A 6,872-nucleotide genomic window follows, 5' to 3' on the forward strand; every position below is an offset into this window, starting at 1 on the left:
GAGAGGCAAACCATTCTAGTAAAGGAAACCTAACTCAAGTCCATCAAAGTCATGGATCTTGGAGGAGAGCCTATGAATACCATTTCATTAAGACAGCATAAACTCTAACTACATTCTATATACTTTTAATTATACCCATTAGTTGTGGTGTGGCTCACCCTTGGTACCTACCTTTAATCCAAAATAATGAAGATAAATGTGGAAGAAAGCACTCATATTTGAAAATGATATCTAACCGAGTGACAAAGTGATGAATCTGAGAAAGACAGAATGAGATAAGCACAACTCTTATGAGAGGGGAGAGGAAAGAGAGCCAGCATAAGAGAGAGCAGCACAGAGGGAGAAAGAAGCAGTTATACTGGGAGAGTTTTACACAGACAGGTTGAAAATAGAACAAACTAGATACAGGTGAAGACAGAATGAGCCAGAGAATGAGAAGGGGCCAGAAGATCAAAACAGATTGCCAGAGTTAGTTTGAGGCCAAGTAGAGCAAAAAGTCAGAGGCCGAGAGAGAAGTAAGATTTAATGGACAACTTGGAGAGGAATTTGAAACAGAACAGATGAGTTGAACCAGCCAATGTAGTTTAGAAATAACTATAAAGAGTGGGGTTATTCAGCAGTAAGTCTCAGAGGCTGAAAACATTCTCAGCCTATAGAAAATTGTACAGAGGATAGAAGCTTGGAGTATTAGGCCTATGTTAGCATACAGAGGCAATAAACCTCAGAGAAAACAATTAAGTCAGGTGAATAAGAGATACATGAACACTTCCCTTAATGCAATACTGATGTTTTATGGGTAACTTGGAGTTAATCACTAATGCATATAAGCCATGCAATTTTGTTCCCCAAGCGAGAAACCTTTACTGCTTTAGTGAGACATTTTGGAGAAGTCATTGAGAGGAATATAAACATATATAAACATATCTTGAAGATTCCTTTTTGATGATGTATCACTTATCTGGGATATATGTTTTGAAGTCTTATTCACCAAAAGTGACAGAGGTCTGGGAATTTCCAAAAAGCTCCCAGGTTATCTGCCTGTAGTGGTAGAGAGGTCCAAGAAAAAGGGATATTTGTATGTCTCAAGTAAGATGAACTGGTAAAGTAAGAGGTGTCCTATGCCCTGAAATCTCACTACATACTTTTATTTCTCTCTCTCTCTCTCTCTCTCTCTCTCTCTCTCTCTCTCTCTCTCTCTCTCTCTCTAAATCAAGTCCAGATTGATTCTGTTTCAACTTCTGTCATAAGAAAAGTCCATGGCTGTCTGTTAATTACATCACACCTCTACTTGATGAGGCCTGTTCCTTTAACATAACTGTAGCTATTCTGTGTTCAGACTCCACATTACTCACAAGGTAAAATTAAGTTCAAAGTTATTACTCTAACTGACATTGAAGAATGCTACTAATAAGCCAAAAAGTTATGGTTGAATCACTTGTACCCTGTTATCTTGATGTTCTAAAATTTCCCTGGTCACTACCTGTCCAGCACCCTTCTAACCTCATGCAGGACCAATCAGCTTGAAGGTTAGCCAAAAATGTTGTACCACTTCACTGTTTGCCTTTGAAGTTTTGAACCTGGTTTTTCATATAAAATGGCTACTCTGAGATCAAACTAATATTACAATTAGGCTCCTGAGTCTGTTTTTGCAGTTCTAAACATCTAGTATTAATTATGGTGTGCATTCAATAAACGACTCTTGCTTAACTGAGATTGTGTACATATGGTTTGAGTAATCATTTCCTGGACCACAACACTACTCTTTCATTTTAGCTTTCTAACTGCTTGCAGTAGGGGAATTCCCTGTCACCTGTAGCTCATATCCATTAACTTAGTTATTGTTTATTGATTAGAAGAGACACCATGACGAACTCAATTTTAAAAGCAGCATTTAATTAGGAGTTTGCTCACAGTTTCAAAGGATGAGTCCATGACCATCATGGCAGGGAGTATGACAATGGGCAGACAAGCATGTCACTGGAGCAGTAGATTAGTGCTTACATCTTACCTACAAGTTGGAGGCAGAGAGAATGAAAATGAGCCTAGTATGCACTTTTAAAATTCAAATCCAAAAGGGAATGTTGCAGCATGCCTTTAATCCCAGCACTCGGGAGGCAGAGGCAGGAGGATTTCTGAGTTCAAGGCCAGCATGGTCTACAAAGTAAATTCCAAGACAGCCAGGACTATACAGAGAAACCCTGTCTTGAAAAACCAAAAAATAAAAAATAAAATAAAAATTCAAATCCAACTCCCATTGACACACTGTGGGCTTAGAATTTTCAAAACCTACTTTCATAACGATTCTTAAACGCTTTAACCTCCCTATTAGCCCATCACCCATCAGAGGTAGTGGAAAATAAAGGCTATTAGGACACTGTTTAGAAATAGTTCTTTAGGGAAATTCCAGTCTTTGTTGTCAAAATATCAGCATTTCTGTCTACTAGCAAACCATCAAACAGGCTTCAGCAGCTTCAGCCCAGTCCACTTGTCAGAAACCACACATGAATCATCATCAGCAGCTTGATTCAGAATAAACTTCGAGGTGCTAGTTCATGAAAGCAGCAAGAAGCTGCTGGAATATCATATATCATGAGAAATTCTTTTTTTAATTAGGTATTTTCCTCATTTACATTTCCAATGCTATCCCAAAAGTCCCAATAGCTGACTGTGAGCATCCACTTCTGTGTTTGCTAGACCCCGGCATAGCCCACCAGTACCAGAGTATCCTCAGTGAAGACTGGCAAATTGATGCAAGGCAAACCAATGTACAGGCCTTGTCCCACCATCTGTGGTCATATTCATAGTCTTTTTGAACATTGTGTATTCTTTCAGGTGTCTGCTTCAGGAAAATATCCTCTCATCTGTGTCTGCTTCAGCAAAACATTCCTTCACATCCTTTCACCTGTGTCTGGCCTAGCAAAACATCATTATAACATAACTGAGTCTCCAAAGAATCCAGAAATTTCTACATCTACACACTTTCTCCAATAATCTTATAATCTTCAAAAGTGTTCTACCAATTAAGAATCTGGCATTCAAATATGTGAGCCTATTGGGGCCATTTTCCTTCAAACCACTATCCTTAGGCACAGCAGCTAAAATTTACTTAATGTAATTGGAGCCAAAATGTCATTATGACAAACTTGTGAGCTATTGGATTTTTTTTTAAATATTGTCCCTGACATTAGGGGCCTTGAAGTTGTGGCTGCTGTGTCCCATGTGTTTAAATGAGTGACAGAGAGAAGAGAGACTATGTCTATGCTCAGTGTTCTGACCTATGAATATCTGAATAGTTAGTAGCCCAACTAACATTCCCTGAAAAAAGCAAGCTTGAGATGAGTACCAGACTGGCACCACAAGGTCCAGGCAGGGAGCTAACCTGAGATGAATTTGAGTCCAGCACCATGCAGGCCTGGGTGTGGGAACATACCTAAGATGATTCCTGCCCAGCTTCATAATGCATGAGCAGGGCAGCTGCTGAACTAAGCTTAGCACTCCTGAGACCACTCTTGAGATGACCCCAGACACACAGAGCCCAGATCACCACTAAGAGAAACAATGAAGTGGTGGAGAAATGGAAGAGAAAGAGAAACAGAAGGTGTGGGCACAATGAAGAGAGGCAGAACTGAAGACTCGGGGGTAGTGAGGAATAATAGCCTAATGTGAGTAGGTAGTTATGTTATATGAGGCCATGGTACTGTACTGTCATGTTTCAGTCTGTGGCCCTGCTAGAGAGATATCCCTAGTCTGGGCTTTGAAGAACTGGCCTCACCCCACACCTGGCATCATGGGATAACTGATACTGGGGACATGAGAGCAGGAAAATTGCTCCTTCCCCCTTCCCCTTCCCCTTCCCCTTCCCCTGCCCCTGCCCCTGCCCCTGCCCCTGCCCCTGTCCCTGCTCCTGCCCCTAACCAGCTGAATCTCCAAAGAGCAGCAGTGCACATTGCCAGAGTTGTGGTGAGCCACCCCTGAGGATATAAGTGTGGGAGAGCTGGCTCTACCCTTCAGCTTCTGTGCAGTGGCATGGAGGAAGGAGAGATACCTTTCTCTTCACGCCTCACCAACTGCAGCAAACAGCCCTGGCTCTGGAGTCAGGAGAGCAGGAGAGCCTGGTCCTGCCTCTCAGGAGAGTTGCCCTGCACCTCACCTGGACAGCACAGTAGAGCAGACACTGGTGTCAGGAAAGCAGGTGAGCAAGCCTGAGGGTATTTTATTTTGCTATTTTATTTGGGTTCTTTAATCACTACCTCCCTTCTAAACATTATCCAAACTAATCCTTTCCAACCCCGCCTAAAACTAGGTAGGAGAGAAAGAATGTTAAAGGGGAAAGAGGGTGTAGACTTCTATATGCTACTTCGTGCTAAATAGAGACACAGTTTCTTTGTGGCAAGTCCAATCTTTGTTGTCAGGGTATCTCCAACGCCTTTTAATCAAACTACAACAGCAACCAGGAGCATCAATGAGGAGGCAGCAGCTTCCTTCTTCTTCTTCAGAGTCCCTCCACCCACTCTAGCATTTATACATTCACCAGAGTCCTCAAAATTAAACCATCCACAACTAGCAAAATTACGCTCCTGCCAGAGCAGAGCATTCACAAGGCAAATAGTCTGCTGCCATGGATAATCTGAAGCAGCCCCATATCCCACACCTAAGATTACAACAAAAACATGTTCATGTAGCATAGCTGGGTTTTGGATATGGAGGGATATGAGAGGCAACTGGAAAAATTTCAGGTAGAGATTTGGGAAGCAAGTAGCACCAGCAAAGGGAGAATGCCAAAACTCTCATTACATTTCTCCCCTTCTAATCTAAAACCAACCAACGAAACAAACAAACAAAACAAAAACAAAAAACAAAAAAAAAAAACAAAAACAAAAACAAAAACAAAAACAAAAACATTTTCTCTAACATAAATGAGACTTTTTGTTTTCTTAAAAGGAGATTGTCAATGAACCAAACACTTTTTAGATCAGTAGTTTCTTCTATAACTGTATAACTCTCAGGTGCTCTTGTCTGAAAGGGCTCATACTTGCTGTTGAGCCTGGTGCTAAGGTGAGCCCTTGCATTCTCCCTTTCCCATATCCATTTAAAGTTTTTCAATTGCTCATCTATTCTCCCAACCTTTATTGAGACAGAATACAGGAGGAAGAAGAGGAGGAAAAAGAAAATATAGAAAATTCCCTCTGGAAGCAAAGTGGGAAAGAACCCAATGGCAGCATCTGCAATAAACTTTCTGTGGATGTCCTGAAGCAGTATATTCATTCCTTCATATCCTACCATCTCACCTACAGCCCTAGATACTATGCTTCCCATTTTGCTTTGCCCTATGCCTAGGCACTCCTTGATAGCATTATTTTTATCCATTTTATTTGGCATCCAGTGTCCTTGGAATTAAACTACCTGCAGCTGACAGAATCATGTGCCTGCCAGACCATGAACAAGACAAATAGCCTGCTGTTGTGGATAATCTAAACCAGCCCTTTATCCCATACCTGGGATTACAGAAAAAAAAACATATTTATATAACATAACTGGATTTTTAAAAACAACCGAATTTCTCAATGCATGTGAGTATGGGAGAGCTGTCCCTACCATTTGTCTGCCATGTGGTTACATATTCAAGGGAGAAATGCCAGCCTCCTCTTGCCGAGAGAGAGAGAGAGAGAGAGAGAGAGAGAGAGAGAGAGAGAGAGAGAGAGAGTTGGAGTTGAACAAAGATGAAAACAATGAGCATTCCAACCTGGATGGATAGAAGTCCAAAAGGCCTGAACCCCCACACAAAGAAGTATAGACAAGTGAAGACAACCAGAAATTTAAGAAGTGGCCTTTCTCAGGGAAGAGCACAACTGATTGTCCAGTTCCCGCCAGCCCTAAAAACATATACAGATAGCATTTTATGAACTGAAAGGATTGTATCTAGGAATATGCTTGTGTGTGTGTGTGTGTGTGTGTGTGTGTGTGTGTGTGTGTGTGTGTGTGTGTGTAAAGGGTATATGGGAGAGTTTGAAAGGATGAAAAGGTATGAGGAAATGAAATGAAAATAGAATCTTAAAATTAGAAACTGTTGTCCCTGGTGTCCTGACCATGGAATATCTGATTCAGAATGTTCTATAAGGACCAGTAATACACTTCCTCTGCATAATTCTCTGATAAGTGGCAATGCAATAAATGATCCATGCCTATGAAGGGTCCCAATATAACACATATAGAGATATAAAATATATAAACAAAAATATTACAGAGAATGGGGTTCAGAGCCATTTAAAGATACTATCATTTTGTCTTAGCTCCAAACTTTGTCTCTGTAACAAATACATGGGTATTTTGTTCCCTATTTTAAGGAGAAATTAAGTATCCACCCGTTAGTCTTCCCTCTTCTTGATTTTCTTGTGTTTTGCATATTGTATCTTGGTTGTTCTATGTTTCTGGGCTAATATCCACTTATCAGTAAGTGCATATCTAATGACTTCTTTTGTGATTGGTTACCTCAATAAGGATGATATCCTCCATATATAGCCATTTGTCCACTCAGGATTATATTTTCTAGTTCCATCCATTTGCCTAAGAATTTCATAAATTCTTTGTTTTTAATAGCTGAGTAGTACTCCATTGTGTAAATGTACCACATTTTCTGTATCCATTCTTCTGTTGAGGGACATCTGGGTTCTTTCCAGCTTCTGGCTATTATAAATAAGGCTGCTATGAACATCGTGGGGCATGTGTTCTTATTACCAGTTGGAAGTTCTTCTGTGTATATTCCCCGGAGAGGTATTGCCGAATCTTCTGGTAGATGAATCTTGGGGATCCATCCCATAATCAGCCACCAAACCAAAACACTATTGCATATGCCAGCAAGATTTTGCTGAAGA

The 6,872-nt window shown here is 40.6% G+C and overlaps 1 non-coding gene across 1 annotated transcript; it reads left to right on the forward strand.

The window, feature by feature from the left end:
* Positions 1–3,177: 3,177 nt before the first annotated feature.
* Positions 3,178–3,309, forward strand: LOC115030363. The gene has a single exon (XR_003835940.1). It is a non-coding gene; the product is annotated as a small nucleolar RNA SNORA17 (small nucleolar RNA).
* The last annotated feature ends 3,563 nt before the right edge of the window (positions 3,310–6,872 follow it).

The sequence above is a fragment of the Mus caroli genome, unplaced genomic scaffold (genome assembly GCF_900094665.2).
Source record: "Mus caroli unplaced genomic scaffold, CAROLI_EIJ_v1.1 scaffold_14002_1, whole genome shotgun sequence".
NCBI lineage: Eukaryota > Metazoa > Chordata > Mammalia > Rodentia > Muridae > Mus > Mus caroli.